Raw genomic sequence first — 17,517 nt, 5'->3', positions numbered from 1 at the left:
TACTGCTGATTAATAGAGTTTCACAATCAGACCAAACTAAATTGGCAAGAAGGGAGAGGAGAATCACACAATTCATGGTATAATGAAAATCATATTTTTTCTCTAATTACTTGGTTGTTTTTTATGACTTAAGAACTGATTTCTCAGAAAATTGCAAATAAGAGATGACTTTTCCCATTCTAGTGGTCTTTTTTTCTCCCTACTATTGAAAACCCTCTTCCTGTGAGACAACCCAAGCATACATCATCTAAGACTTTTTTCAGACTATGCAAATATCTGTGGTTGTGTCTACACAGCATCAAAAGAATGAAATAAGCAAGTGAAAAAATCAGTTAATTTAGAAAAGTCTTTCAAGTTCAAAGCAGAGATAATAGCCCATTGACAATATTTAAAAAAAATTTTTTTGATAATATGAGGAACCAATCTTTATTAGCTTCCTCATTTTCAAAAGCAAGATCCAAACTAGTATCCTTCAGCTGTGCAAGGCATGTTGTCCATATTACACAGCATCTACTGAAACAGAGGAAAACTCAATGACCATAAAACACTGCAAAGAGTGCACATTCTCTTGGGCTCTGCTCAGTTCTTAATGCTCTGTATATACGTCTGCTGGGGCTTCCCTAGTGACTCAGAGGTAAAGAATGCGCCCACCAATGCAGAAAACCTGGGTTCCATCCCTGGGTTGGGAAGATCCCCTGGAGAAGAAAATGGCAACCCACTCCAGTATCCTTGCCTAGAGACTCCCGTGGAGAGGGAAGCCTAGCAAGCTACAGTGCATAGGGTCTTAAAAGAGTCAGACATGATTTAGCCAGTAAATAACAACAATATACCTCTTCTAGTATTATCATATATTTAGTAAAGGTTTGTCTCTGAAGAATATGAAGTTCTTCATGTTCCTTGAAGACATGAACTGTCTTCTACATTTGTATCTTGTATATCACTATCCTAAGTGCCTAGTCTATAAGAATAATTGTTAATTTAATAAATTAAATAATGGTTTGTTCTATAGTGTATACAAATATGGTGATACATTTGGATCATGAGGATAGATCTTGATTAATAACTTAAACCATGTTAGTTCTGCCAAAGCACACGCAGCTGAATACTACTAGGCTGTTACTGTTAAAATATTATCATTAGGATGTAAGATTGCTTAAACATAAGGTGAAGAGTTTTAAATATATGGCAGTTAAGTGAAGACCCAGTATGCAGCTCTTAATCCAAAATGTCCTCTAAGCCCCAGAAGCTATAGTGAGCCTTTATGAAGAACACTGGAGTGGGTTGCCATTTCCTTCTCCAATGCATGAAAGTGAAAAGTGAAAGTAAAGTCAGTTACATTTTCTAGCTCTGATACAGGGCATACTATAATAAGTGACCCCTTGTAAGTCAGAACTGTAATATGACTCTGACCTTTGAAGTCTATCAAAGAGATCCTATAAATAAGAACCAGATAATTACGAATCTTTTAATTCGTTTTCTGATGTTTGTGACTACTTTTCAATATGAACTCTCCCTCTTGTTTTTTATACTGGGTAGGCCATCTAGTATTGGAGAAGGAAATGGCAACCCACTCCAGTGTTCTTGCCTGGAGAATCCCAGGGATGGGGGAGCCTGGTGGGCTGCCGTCTATGGGGTCACACAGAGTCGGACACAACTGAAGCGACTTAGCAGCAGCAGCAGGCCATCTAGTGAAGGCCAAAGACCAGGACAGGAGTGGTGAGTAGATAGGTCTAAGGGCACAGAACTGTTATGCTTTACAGAATAATCTATGGACCCTCTAAGCAACCTATGTGTATACATTATTTAATTCACAAAACAGGTCTATGACATAGGGTACTATTGTTGTTCTCATTTTACAGATGAGAAAATTGAAGGACACAGTTCAAGGAACTTGACCAAGGTAACGCAAACCGTAAGTAGCAAAGCCTGGATCCAAGTGCTGACAGGCTGGCTTTCTGATCTCTCTTTTTCTGTCTTCTGGGGCTTAGCAGAATGTCTGAATGTAACTGGTGCTCAGTGGATGGAAGGAAGAAATAATGGATAGATGGATGAAAGGATGGGTAGATAGAAGTTTTGATGTGCGGAAGCTAGAAAGTCCTGTAAATAATGCTATCAAGTCAGAAAAAACATGATTTGGGATTTCCTGAAATAGTATTTTGATTCCAAAATTATAAGTCGTCAGAGGCCAGTACTATTTTACTAGGAAGAGGAGGAGTCAATATCAAGGAGTAAGATAGTAGGAATCAGGGTTGGAATTAGTAGACTGTAGAATACAAAATTCACAAAGTGCCCTACAAGGAGATACAGATATGAAGTTCAGCTTTGAGAATGTTATAATCAAAATATAGACAAAAGAATCAGGGAAAAGTTTAAGTAACCAGTTTTTTGTTTCTTTTTGTTGTTTAAACTAGAAAGGGAAAAGCGTCTAAGAATTAAGTTTGTTTATAAGTTTCTTTCTAGAATCACTTTTTTTTTTTTCCACTTTTCTTCATAAGGGATTGACAGGGCAAGGAAATAGGTGTCTGATGTCAACCCACATCACCTGACTAGCTTAAAAGCTAGTTTGAATGTCTTTAAACCAAACAATTCAAATCATTTAAAAATTGGCAAAATTCATCTGGCCATTTGGAAATTGGTATGTTTTTCTGTATATTGATTTATATATATTTTATTATGCTTATAAAGTCAATGGTTATAAAGTTCATTTGATGACCATAAGCTCACATGGTCATTCATGTAAAAACTAATTTATATTAATTTTTTGTTTCCTTACTATTCATGAGTGATCTGGCTTTGTGAATTCTTCTAATCCATGAGCAATTACTATGTTTGAAGTCTTGCTGTGTAGACACATTATGGTATGTGGGTTTTTCACACTGAAATTATACAAGTGGAAGACTATAACCAAGATTTGAACAGTTATATGACCCAAACCAAATGCTAGAGAACTGTATAAATTTCCAGAGTGGAAGCAAAAGATAAATGCCAGATTCCAACCACACATGGTTGTGAAAATTTTCAAAGGAAAATTCCAAGAAGCCAAAATTCTACTGTTCCCTTTGTAGTTGTTTGAAAATAAAGCAACCAGCTGGGATCCCTTTATTTGCACATCTGAAAGTATGCAGCAGTGTGGCAAATGGTTTTCTGAAATGAATAAATAAGGTCCTTTTTGGAATCGTTGATTTATAGACTTTGAAGTGTTCTTAGGAGGATATCATCCTATTTCAAGTGAAATTACACTTTAGCCATTTTAGAGGAAAGAAATCCTGTTTTAAAGTAAATCCGAATAGGTATAAAATATTCTTTAGAGAACATCAGAAATGTTTCCAGAATGATAACTGTGACTTCTTGAGTGTCAACTTTCAGATACCATGTTAAGCATTTGCACATTTGTTCAATGATATCTCAAGAATGATACTGTCACCATTTTACAGACTAGAATATGAGTCTTAGAGGATCTAAGCAATTTGCCTGCTCAAACCTGCCAATTATTAGGGGCCAGAGTTCCAAACCAGTTACATCTGGTTTCACAGTTAGAGCTTTTCCCCCCACATTACCACTGACCTTCACTCACTAGATAGACCTCAAATTCATCATGCTGCATTTTGGATTACCTTCTACTATGATCAAAATGAAGGAGAATATATTTTGTGTATTGTCACATCTACATTATATGATAATTTAACCTCATTTGAACATAATATTCCTTCTGATGTGTATGCAAATTGAGAGAACCAACTGATATCTATAATCTTAGTGATGGTTTCTAACTAATGTAAAATGAGCTTGAAAGTTGTAACTAAGCAGGAAAAGATAAAAATCTTTCATATTTACTCTTAGAGCTTCATTTTAATCTTCTATTTGGTTTTGTATCATATAATGAGTGTTTTTGGTGAACTGGATAATTGTTCTCATTTCTTCACTCACCCATGTGATCTTTGTGGTGTGTTAGAACAGGAAGAGAATATGCCCTCCACATGCACACATGCACACATATGCCATTGGTGTTGGGTTTTACTGTATGAACTGCTTTAGTGAGTGGAATGTAAGTGACCATGACTATAGCAAAGGCCATAAATGTGTGTGGTTTGGTTTGACTCATTTATACTCTTGTGATCTGCCATGAAAAGAAAAGGCCCAAAGTAATCTCTGATCCAAGAAGAATATGAAGACGTACAGGGCTAAGCTGCTGAATTTGTGGGCTTTTACACGGCATCCTTGTGGCAGTGGCTACCTAATGTGTTCATGATGTAATCTAGCTGGTTGCATTGCTCAGGGACACTGGTACCACTGGACAAGCCACAAGTAGTCCCATTTACACAAGGACCTATAGAATAAAATTTTGAAAGGGTGGGGAATAACTGATTTTCTTACTCCTGAAAACTCAAGAGAAGGAAATGAAGGCTTGCACATAAGGGCACAGCAGGTGCTAACTTAGAAGGCCCCGTGAAGGCCAGGATATCTTGAGGCAGGAGTGAGTTGTCAGGAGACAGTGGTCATAACAGAATCACTGAAATAAGACAAGAAACCCCTAAGTACTGCATAGGAGGAGAGCTGGAACAGCCACAATTTATGATAGGAAAGGACTGTACAAGCTACAGTTGGAGTCCCACAGTAATTTAACCAAAGATAAAAGTATCACACTGATTATAGCACAGTCCTTAGGCATTAGTACCTTGGTTACTGTGGCCTATAGAAAGAAGAGATACAGATAGAAGATGAAAGACACATCAAGATACAGAGAATAGCAATAGCATTCTTTTTCAGCCTAAAGGAACATTAGAGATCCACATGCTAATTTCATAAGTGGGTAAAATAAATCCAAGGAAATCAGGCAAGCTGTCTGAATATTTTCAGGATCCTGACATAAAGATAGACTGAACCCACTGATTATTCAGTCCAGTTCTCCTATTACTCCTCATGAGTAAGTAGGTATTTCAAGAACCTCACAATTGTTTGTATTATGTAACTTAAAGTTTGTGTTCAGTTAGAGATAGCATTCAGTCAGAGATCATGTTAGTGAATTCAATTTCCATGGTATTAATGAAATTTCATGGTATCAGTGAAATTCAGGAAGACGAAGTGGGGTGAAAATATCAGTCATCTTCAAAATTATTACCTACATTACTAAATCTTCATTTTCAATTGTTTCTTAAAACTGTTATTTTAAATAATATTTTAGATTATTTTATAAATATTATTTTATAAGTAAAGATATATATGTACCTATTGTGAAGCTAATGGGGTTCCTTCCCAACCCCTCCGCTATTCTAAATTTTGTGTTTTTCAAGCCTTTTTACACTTTTATTGCACATGCATATGTGAACCAATATTTAATAGCGCTTACCTTTGAACTTCACAGAAGTGATATACTGTACACAATCTTCTAAAATTCCTTTTCATTTCTATTAATAAATGGTTATAGGTGGCACAGTGGTAAAGAATCTGCCAGTGCAGGAGATGCAAGAGATGTGGGTTCGATCCCTGGGTAGAGAAGATCCCCTGGAGAAGAAAATGGCAACCTACTTCAGTATTCTTGCATGGAGAATCCCATGGACAGAGGAGCCTGGAAGGCTACAATCCATTCGGTCACAAAGAGTTGGACACAACTAAATGACTGAACAAACATATTTAACCATTTTCATATTCTATGTGTGGTTGTGGTTCTTTGATTTTTTTAACCACTGTATACAACTGTATCGTGTGAAGGAAAGGGAAACTGTCAGTCGCTCAGTGGTGTCCAACTCTTTGTGATCCTATGGACTGTAACCCACCAGGCTCCTCTGTCTATGGAAGGCAAGAATACTGGAGTGGGTTGCCATTTCCTTCTCCGGGGAATCTTCCTGAACCAGGGATTGAAGCTGGGTCTCCTTTATTCTCCCATCTATGAATAATTGCGTTTAGTTATGTTTTGTCCAGTCATACTCCTGTACACTTCTCTTGGTGAACATAAATGAGAGTTTCTCAGATTTATACGAATAGAAAGTTGCAGAACATGCACAATAAAAAGCATATTCTATGTGGTTGCACCAATACAGTCTCCAGCAGTATGTAAGAATTCAAAACACCTGACATCATTTGACTTACTAAACTTTTAGCAATGTGTGGGTGTTGTATCTCATGTGGGTTTTATTTGCACTTTCCTGATTTTTAATCAGATTGGGCATATTTTCATAAGTTTTTTATTTTCCTATGTTTTATATTTTTCCTTTGTTGAAAGGTCTGTTGATATCTCTTGATCATTTCACTATTGGGAATTTTTTTAATTTTTAGTAATTTGTAGCATTTCTCTAGTCTTGAGGCAAATTCACTGTTATATTTCTTAAAAATATGTTCTTTAGGTTTTGATTTGCTTTCACTCTTTTCATGATGTAGTTTGATAAAAAGTTATTAATTTTAAAGCAGTTAAATTTCTCAATCTTTTCTCTATTTTTAGAGATTTTTGCATCTTATTTAAAATCCCTCCATATCCTGAACTCATGATAGTCAACTTTATGTTATCCTCTAAACATTAGAAATTTTCCTTTCTTATTTTAAATTTTTAATCCATTTGGAAATGATTTTGTGTAAACAGTGCAGTCAGTTCCTCTGCATAGATAACCAAATGCTTCAGCACCATATATTGAGTATGCATAACTTTCCTCAGTGATCTGTAAAGACATTACTATCAAATAGCAAATTACCATAAATTTATGGGTCTATCTCTTATTCCTATACACTGTTCCATTGCTCAATATTCCTATCACTGTATTAAAACCAAACTCTTAATTATTATTACTTTTAAAATGTCTCATTTTCTGGTGAGAAAATTATTATTTTTATTTTTTATCAGAAATGGCTTGGCTGACTTTTGACCCTGCTCTTCCATATATTTTCCAATAAATATATGAAGTGTTTTAATTTTTTTTAAATAAATATTTTTATTGAATTGCATTGTAACTAAAGATAAATTTTCAGAAAATTGACACTTTGACATTGGTCTTTCTATTCATTGACATGGTTTCACTCTTCCTTTGATTTAGATCTCTTTAATGTTTGTCATGAAAATGTATAACTGTCTCCACAAAAGCCTGAAGTATCCATTTTGGGGTTTATTCCTGGATCTATATTTAGTTCTATGGTGAATGATACACTTCTGTAAATTACATTTCCTATTTGTTACAAATGCAGCTTGCTTCTGTACATAGATCTTACTGCATGATACCAGCATTTTAAACTTCTTTATGAATTCTAATAGCTTGTCTACAGATATATTGGGGTTTTTCAAATTAATAGTACCATGATCTGGAAATGAAAGTTTTGTACCTATCTTCCAGTATCTATATACCTTATGCTTTTTTCTTTTTTTGTTTGTTTGTTTACCAAATGGCAAAGTTCATGGTATATCCAGATTTACCATGACAGGCTTCCCACATCTTGAGAGACCATTCTGGGGACTTAGTATCAAAAGAATCAGGTTTAGGCCGAAGGGTGTACTGATTTTGCATTCTACTCTCAGCATACAAACCTGCGTGGAAGCTGAATGGCCTAAGTAATTGTCTAGCCAGAGACCACCCCATGGGACGTGGATCTCATCCAGATGTTTGCAATTGAAAGAATGTGAGTTAGAAAAGCTGCAAAGCGCTATGGTGATAATTCTCAGCCATACCTTCACTTAAGTCTTATGCAGAAGGTCTTAAAAATGTTATTACCAGGGCACTATCTCAGAAAAATTAAAGCAGAATCTCTGGTAGTGGGACCTAGGGATTAGTACTTTGTTTTTATTTAAGCTAAAAACAGACAAAAGCAGTTCACCCATTTCTCCCACCTCCCACTTTCGGCGGTTACCAATCTGTTCCGTATCTATGAGCTTGATTTTGTTATTTGTTTATAGATTCCACATAGGAGATCATACAGTATTTGTCTTTTTCTGCTTGACTTATTTCACTTAGTATAGCACCCTCAAGGTTCACTGATGCTGTGGCAAATTCATTTCATTTTTCATTTCACTTTGTATAGATTTGGGTATCATTTTTTATAGCTGAATAATATTTCATTGTGTGTATGTATGTCTATCACAACATTTTTATCCACTCATCCATCAGTGGATACTTAGGTTGCTTCTGTATCTCGACTATTGTAAATAATACTTCAGTGAACGTGGGGGTACATGTATCTTTTTGAGTTAGTGCTTTTATTTTCTTTTGATAAATACCCAGAAGTGGAACTGCTGGGTAGTTCTAGTTTTAATTTTTTTAAAGAAACTCCCCACTATTTTCTATAGTGGCTTTACCAATTTACATTCCCATCAATAATGCTCAAGGGTTCCCTTTTCTCTATATCCTTGTCCATGCTTGTTCTTTCTTATCTTTTTGATAATAGCTATTCTTGTAAATGTGAGGTGATATCTCATTGTTGTTTTTTTTTAATTTTATTTGCATTTTCCTGATGATTAATGATGATTATCTTTTCATGTTTGTGTTGGCTATCACTGTACCTTCTTTGGAAAAGTGTCTGTTCAAAATTTCTGCCCATGTTTAATCAGATTGTTTACTTTTGGTTCTGTTATTGAGTTGTCTGAGTTCTTTCTACATACTGGATACTAGCCCCTTATCAGTTGTATCATGTGCAAATATTTTCTCCCATTTAGTCAGTAGCCTTTTCATTTTGCTAATGGTTTTCTTGCCATGCAGGAGCTTTATAGTTTGATGTAGTCCCACTTGTATGTTTTTGCCCTTGTTGCTCTTGGCTTTGGGATAAGATTAAAAATCATTCCCAAAACTTAGGCTAAGGAGCTTACTAATTTTTCTTCTAAGAGTTTTACAGTTTCAGGTCTTACACTCAAGTCTTTAATTCACTTTGAGTTAATTTTTATATATGGTTCAGTTCAGTTGTTCAGTCATGTCCAACCCTTCGGGACCCCATGGACTGCAGGATGCCAGGCCTCCCTGTCCATCACCAACTCCTGGAATTTATTCAAACTCATGTCCATTGAGTCAGTGATGCCATCCAACCATCTATCCTCTGTCGTCCCCTTCTCCTCCTGCCTTCAATCCTTCCCAGCATCAGGGTCTTTTCAAATGACTCAATTCTTCACATCAGGTGGCCAAAGTATTGGAGCTTCAGATCAGTCCTTCCAGTGAATATTCAGGACTGATTTTCTTTAAGATGGACTGGTTGGATCTTCTTGCAGTCCAAGGGACTTTCAAGAGGCTTCTCCAACACCACAGTTCAAAAGCATCAATTGTTTGGTGCTCAGCTTTCTTTATAGTCCAACTCTCACATCTATACACGACTACTGAAAAAACCATAACTTTGACTAGATGGACCTTTATGGCAAAGTAATGTCTGCTTTTTAATATGCTGTTTAGGTTGGTCATAACTTTTCTTCCAAGGAGCAAGTGTCTTTTAATTTCATGGCTGTAGTCACCATCTGCAGTGATTTTGGAGCCAAAAAAAATAAAATCTCTACTGTTTCCATTGTTTCCCCCCCTTCCCCCATCTATTTGCCATGAAGTGATGGGACCAAATGCCATGATCTTAGTTTTCTGAATGTAGAGTTTTAAGCCAAATTTTCCACACTCCTCTTTAACTTTCATCAAGAGGCTCTTTAGTTCCTCTTTGCTTTCTGCCATAAGGGTGGTGTCATCTGCATATCTGAGGTTATTGATATTTCTCCTGGAAATCTTGATTCCAGCTTGTTCTTCATCCAGCCCAGCATTTCTCATGATGTACTCTACACATAACTAAGCAGGGTGACAATATACAGCCATGACGTACTCCTTTCCTGATTTGGAACCATTCTGTTCCATTGATCTATGTGTCCATTTTTATACCAATATCATACTGTTTTAATTACTATAACTTTGTTATGTATTTTGAAATCCTAGCATCATGCATCTAGCTTTGTTTTATCTTAAGATTGTTTTGACAATTTGCAGTCTTTTGTGGTCCATACAATTTTGAAGCATTGTTTGTTCTATTTCTGTGAAAAATGCTATTGGAATTTTGACAATATTGCATTGAATTTATAGATGGCTTTGGGTAGCATGGACATATAAACAGTATTAATTCTTCCAGTCTATGAGCATAAAATATCTTTCCATTTATTTGTGTCTTCTTTAATTTTCATCATTAATGTCTTATAAATTTCAGTAGACAGACCTTTTACCTCCTTGATTAAATTTACTTACAGATATTCTTTTTGTTGTAACTGCAATTAGGATTTTCTTAATTTTGCTTTCCAATAGTTTTCTGTTAGTGTATAGAATTGTGACAGGATTTGGTGTATTGTCTTTGTAGTCTGCAAATTTGCTGAATTCATTTATTAGTTCTAAATTTTTAGTGGAGTATTTAGAGTTTTCTGTATAAGTCATCTTCAAATAGTGAAATTCTTATTTTTCCTTTCCAATTTGGATAATTTTTTATTCTTGCCTAATTGCTCTGGTTAGGACTTTTCAATAGTATGTTGAATAAAAGTGGTGAAAGTGGGCATCTTGGTCTTATTCTGGATCTTAAAGAAAAAGTTTTAGCTTTAACAATTGAGAATAATGCTAGCTTTGGGCTTGTCATATATGGCCTTTACTATGTTGAAGAACATTCCCTCTATTTCATTTTGCTGGGAGTTTTCATCATTAATTTTGAATTTTGTCAAAAGGTTTTCCTGCATCCACTGAGATAATCATATGATTTATTCCCCTGGTTAAATCTCACTTGATCAGTATATGATCTTTTAATGCAGGGACATTGATCTGTACTTTGACATCTATTTCTTATCTTACTCTACTGGATAGAACCTACATTAAACTACTAAAAAGAAGAGGTTATATTAAATACTGCTGTCTTGCTCCTGATTTCAGAGGGAAAACTTACAACATTTAACCATTAAGAACTATATTTGTCATAGGCTATTGGTGGGTTTTGGTAAAGATTTTCTCTTCTATTTCAAGTTTGATAAGAATTTTATCATCATGGAATGTTGAAAGTTATGGAGTACTTTACTCCAGTGATTGAAAGAATTATATAGTTTTAGTGTTTATTCTCATAAATGGTGAGTGAAATTTATAGGTTCATTATTATTTTTAAAACGTGTATTTTTTTCATTTGTCTTAGTAACCTTGATCGTCATTAGTTGTCTTTTTACATGACTTGTCAGATTTTTATCTATATTCTTAAATGAAATTGAAATGTGCTCTCTCATAATGTCCTTTTCTAACTTTGGTATCAAGGTTATACTGACTTCATTAAATGACTTGGGAATTGCTAATTCTTTCAGATCTCTGGAAAATATGTGAGAATTATTATCTCTTCATTGAAAATTTAGTAGAACTGGTATATAAAATATTCAAAGTGGTTGTTTCCTTTGTGGGAAGATTATTGATTATAGGTTTAATTACTAATTTTAGGACAATTCACGCTTTCTATTTCCCCTTCATTTGGTTTCAGTAGTGTATGTTTTCTAAGAATTCATCTATTTTGTTGGTACCATAAACATTTTCTATTTTCCTGCTGAACTAGTAAATGATTCCATACATATGTATTGATTTATTAATTTTTCAATACATATGTATGGAATCATTTACTTATTATAAGAGAATATAATCTTATTGCTATTTACTCCTAACCTAATTGGACTGAGATGGGCAGTGTGACACCAGTGTGATGTGTTTTGCATATCAGGTGTTTGAAGTTTGCTGAGACTTATAAATTTTATAAGTTAATAATACATACACACATTCCTTGCTGGCTCAGTTTGTAAAGAATTCGCCTGCAATGCAGAAAACCTGGGTTCAGGAAATGGCAACACACTCCAGCATTCTTGCCTGGAGAATCCCATGGACAGAGAAATCTGGCAGGGTCACACAGAGGCAGACACAACTTAGCAATTAAACCACCACCAAGACTTACACAGTCAATTAATGTTTGTATGTGTTTGAGAAGAATGTATAATCTCTTATAATAAGTAAATGATTCCATATATACCTATTGATTTAAATTTATTGATTTTGTGGCTCAACTCTTACAATTATATTTTATTTGTGTGACCTTTGGTAAAGAAGAGTATATAAGCTCTTCATAATGTGCTTATTTATCCCTCTGTAAATTTCTTGCAAATATATTGAGGTGATTTTTATTAGGTGCATGTTAGTTTAGAATGACAGTATCTTCCTGATGAACTGAGCTTTTTAAATTGAACTTTTAACATTGTGTGATTACCTTTTCTACTTATTTTGGGGGGTTTTAAGTTATTTTATGTTATTAACATAGTCAAACCATTTCTTAACATCCCTTCATTTTTCACTTTCCCAAGTTACACTTTTCTCTTTATTCTTGGATTTTAAGTTAAAAAATTTTTTTTTAATTTAAGGATAATTGCTTTACAGAATTATGTGGTTTTCTGTCATACATCAACAAAAATCAGCCATAAGTACACCCATGTCCCCTCCCTCCCATCTCCCTCCCCACCCCACCCTTCAGCCTGTCACAGAGCCCCTGTTTGAGTTCCCTGAGTCATAGAGAAAATTCCCATTGGTTATCTGTTTTACACATGGTATTGTAAATTTCTATGTTACTCTCTCCATACATCTCCCCTTCTCCCTCCTCTCCTCTCACCTTGTCCATAGGTCTGTTCTCTATGTCTGTTTCTCCACTGCTGCCCTAAAAATAAATTCATCAGTGCCATCTCTTCAGATTCCATATATATGTGTCCATATGATATTTATATTTCTCCTTCTGATTTACTTCACTCTGTATACTGGGCTCTAGCTTTGCCCACCTGCTTAGAACAGATTCAAATGCATTCCTTTTAATGACCGAGTAGTATTCCATTGTATATATGTACCACAGCTTCTTTATCCATCCATCTGTCAATGGACATCTAGGTTGCTTCTTTGTTCTAGCTACTGTAAATAGTGCTGCAGTAAACAATGGGGTACATATGTCTTTTTCAATTTTTATTTCCTCAGTGTATAAACCTAGGAGTGGGATTGCTGGGTCATATGGTGGTTTTATTCCTAACTTTTTAAGGAGTCTCCATTACCGTCTTCCATAGTGGCTGTATCAGTTTACATTCCCACCAGCAATGCAAGAATGTTCCCTTTTCTCCATACCCTCTCCAGACTTTTTGATGAGGGCCATTCTGACTGGTGTGAGGCAGTATCTCATTGTAGTTTGATTTGTATTTCTCTGATAATGAGTGATATTTATAATCTTTTTGTGTCCTTGTTAGCCATCTGTATGTCTGATTTGGAAAAATGTCTCTTCAGGTCCTTTTCCCTCTTTTTGATTAGGTGGTTTGCTTTTCTGGTATTGAGTTGTATAAGCTGCTTGCATATTTTGGAACTTAATTCTTTATCAGTTGTTTCCCTTGCTATTATTATCTCTCATTCTGAGGGTTGTCTTTTCACCTTGTTTGCAGTTTCCTTTGCTGTGCAAAAGCTTTTAAGTTTATTTAGGCCCCGCTTGTTTACTTTTGTTTTTATTTCCATTACTATAGGAGGTGGATCATAGAAGATCTTGTTTTGATTTATGTCATCAAGTGTTCTGCCTATGTTCTCCTCTAAGAGTTTAATAGTTTCTGGTCTTACATTTAGGTCCTTAATTGATTTTGAGTTTATCTTTGTGTATGGCTTTAGGTAATGATCTAACCTCATTCTTTTGCATGCAGCTGTCCAGTTTTCCTAGCACCATTTATTGAAGAGGCTGTCTTTGCCCCATTGTATATTCTTGCCTCCTTTGCCAAAAATAAGGTACCCATAGGTGCATGGGTTTATCTCTGAGTTCTCTATCTTGTTCCATTTGTCTATATTTCTGTTTTTGTGGCAGTACCATACTGTCTGGATGACTGTAGCTTTGCAGTATAATCTGAAGTCAGGAAGGTTGATTCCTCCAGCTCCATTCTTCTTTCTCAAGACTGCTTTGGCTATTCAGGGTCTTTTGTGTTTCCATATGAATTGTGAAAATTATGTTCTAGTTCTGTGAAAAAAAACCATTGGTAATTTGATAGGGATTGTGTTGAACCTGTAGATTGCATTGGATTTTAACTTTTAAGCCAGTTGAATAATTCTGCTTAGTGTGATTATTAATACATTTGAAATATTTTATCAACATTTTTGTGTAGTGTCACAACTTTTCCTATGCTTTCTCTTTACTCTTGTCTTTTTTGGACTACTTATTTTTGCTTGTTTTCCTTTTTTTTTTTTTTCTACTGTTCAGAAGTTATATATTCTGTTTCTAAAATATTGAAATATTACCATGCAAGAGTTTAATATGTCAATCTATCACATGAATAATACAAGAATCTTATATAATTTTGACTATAATAAAACTAATGCCAATCTATTGGCTAATTTTACATATATTTCCATTATTTTTTATTTTAATCAGAAAAAAATGGACATTTTTATCATTTTATAAAATATTTGTTTATTCCTTTGTTCCTTTGTGCATGTATATTTTCTATTTAAAATCACTTTTCTTTAAAAAAAAATGTTGCAGAAACCATTTCCCTGAGTTCACAATTCTTAGTTGAAGTTTATTTTTCTTAACACTTGGAAGATATTATTCCACAGTCTTCTGATTTTAATATTGCTCTTGAGAGATCTTGTATCTGAATAAATGATCTTCAGAGGTGATTTTTTTCTCTCTGGCTGTTAAAAAATAGTGCCTTTAGTTGAGGATATAACTTTTTTATTTACAAGTTAAAATATTATAAAATTTTAGAGGTTCGTCAAATAGACATGAATGACACTTAAGAAGCATTTACTATTGGGGAATGTTTTCCATGTAGAAGGATCATTAAATGATATGATGACAGTCATTCAGACTGTTTCCCTCCTCCCCAAATGCTCTTTTATCTTTTATTCTAAAATTCTACTTAGGTTAAAGTTGTGTTTTTCATAAAATTGTATGTGGCAGAATCTTTATTTTCACTCAGATACTTTTAAAGTCATTCTCCAGAAAGGTCTTTCCTAATCATTTCATCTGGAGTAATTATTCACTGATTACTCATTCTAATTTAGTTGGCCATTCATCACCATATACCCTAACTTAATTCTTTGAACTGTACTCACCACTATCTGATATTTTCTGTTTGCTGTCTTTTCACAGTAAAACATAGGACCTGTGAGGACCAAACTGTTACTCATCACTGCAGCCCTACAGTTTAGAAAAGTATCCGGTACACAAGAAGTTTTCAATATATTTGCTAAATTTCTGAATGAAATACATGTAACATGTATATACTTTCGAAAGATATAATACTTATAATACTTATCTACTACACTTAGTGAGTGAAGTGAAAGTCGCTCAGTCATGTCTGACACTTTGTGACCCTATGCACTGTAGCCTGCCAGGCTCCTCTCTCCCTGTCTATGGAATTCTACAGGCAGGGATCCTGGAGTGGATGGCAGTTCTCTTCTCCAGGGGATCTTCCCAACCCAGTGATTGAACCTAGGTCTCCTGCATTGCAAGCAGATACTTTACCAGCTGAACCACTAGGGAAGCCCTGATACCTGTTAATAGTTCATTCACCAAAATGAATGAACCCTTTAATTATTGTCTAAGATATGTTTTAGTAGCCAGAAGATGAGAAATATAGGGAGGACGGTATTTAAAATATCACTGAAAGATCTGGCTTCCCTGATTGCCCAACAGTAAAGAATTTGCCTGCAATGCTGGAGCCACAGGAGATGTGGGTTCAGTCCCTAGGTTGGGAAGATATCTTGGAGGAGGAATTGACAACCCACTCCAAGTATTCTTGCCTGGAAAATGTCCCGAGGACAGAAAAGTGTGGTGGGCTACAGTCCAGGGTGTCTCAAAGTGTCAGACACAATTGAGCAACTGAGAACCAGCTATGATCTATTGGAAGATCACAAAATGGGGAACACTAAAAACAAACTTGTCCAAATTCTCTCATAATGCTTTAATCTTTGGGAGGGAAAAGTCATTCTGAGAACAAGTTGTTAAAAAACAAGAAATTCACATCTTTCAATATTATGTTAATGTAAAATTCCTTCTCCTGTTTTCTTGCTTTGTTATTTAGAGCTCTAGTTTTTTAAACACTTATTTAATACTTAGTTTTTATTTAATAAGTAAATTGTTACAACTCAATGGTGAGAAGTGTGGCAAATGAGGAGTGGAAGTGAACCAGTGTTAGAAATGACTACTCTAGTTTGGGAGTAGCAAATATATAGCTCTTACTACAACTGATACCCATGAAGTCATAACTAATCAATTGTGCACTCAGGCATGGTTAGTGGAGGAGAAAGGGATGACAGAATGAGATGGTTGGATGGAATCACCGTCTCAATAGACATGAGTTTGAGTAAATTCCGGGAGTTGGTGATGGACAGGGAAGCCTGGTGTGCTGCAGTCCTTGGGGTTGCAAAGAGTCAGACAAAACTGAGTGACTGAACTGAACTGATGAAAGTGACCAGTAAGCTATGAAGCTAGTTTTGATAGCCCATCATGGCAGTCCACTTTGGGAGTTGGAGAGATCAGGTAGCAAATCAGATCTATCTGATCACTGTCAGAAGCATCTGAGAAGGCGATTACTGAATACAGGAAGAAAAGAGCAATTTTGTCCCTCCAAGCTCTCCTGAGCTGTTGATCTACTCCCCAGGGACTCATTAAACCAGCAGAGAGGGATTTGAAAGAGAAATGGATTCCACACATTCTTCCATTTCCTTATGGTTATTGCGATCCTATTTACCCTTCAGACTGGGAGGCCTTGGCAAACATCTGTTACATTCATGTTTAAGAACTTCTACTCTTTTTAATAATACATAATGATTCAAACAGCTGGAGTTCCTTCCTTTCAATAAAAGCCACATTCATTTTTGGTCTCTTCTTCCTTTACTAATTGTCTCATTATTTGATGAGAAGTGTCATTAGTGGGTTGAAAAAAGACATCATCCATCTTGCAGCTGTTTGCCTAATCTCTGTTCTCAGTGATGTTTGTTGACCAAGAAACATCAACCAAGAGGGCTGTCCAACAGAGCATAAAACTTATCCACCAAACTCTGAATAATTAAACTCATTTTGGGAAAAGATAATCTTTTGTTAATGCGATAAACCTACAGCTAAAATGTTTCTGTTTTACTGAGATATAATTGACATTCAGCACTGTGTAAGGTGTTCAGCATAATGATTAGACTTTATGTGTTGTTACATAATTACCACAATACATTTAGTTAACATCATCATCTCATATATTAGATACCAAAATTTTTTTTCTTTCCTTATGCTGAGAACTCTTAGGACCTTCTCTTAGCACTGCTATATGGTATGTTAGAAGGATATTAAGCATAATAATCACATTTTACCCCTAGTGAAGTGAAAGTCACTCAGTTGTGTATGACTTTTTGCAACCCCGTGGACTATACAGTCCATGGAATTCTCTAGGCCAAAATACTGAAGTGGGTAGCCTTTCCCTTCTCCCGGGGATCCTCCCATACCAGGGATCAAACTCAGGTCTCCCACATTGCAGACTGATTCTTTACCAATTGAGCTACCAGGGAAGACCTATATCCCTCCTAA

This window comes from Ovis canadensis, chromosome 9 (assembly GCF_042477335.2).
Source record: "Ovis canadensis isolate MfBH-ARS-UI-01 breed Bighorn chromosome 9, ARS-UI_OviCan_v2, whole genome shotgun sequence".
NCBI lineage: Eukaryota > Metazoa > Chordata > Mammalia > Artiodactyla > Bovidae > Ovis > Ovis canadensis.
This window is presented reverse-complemented; position numbering follows the sequence as displayed.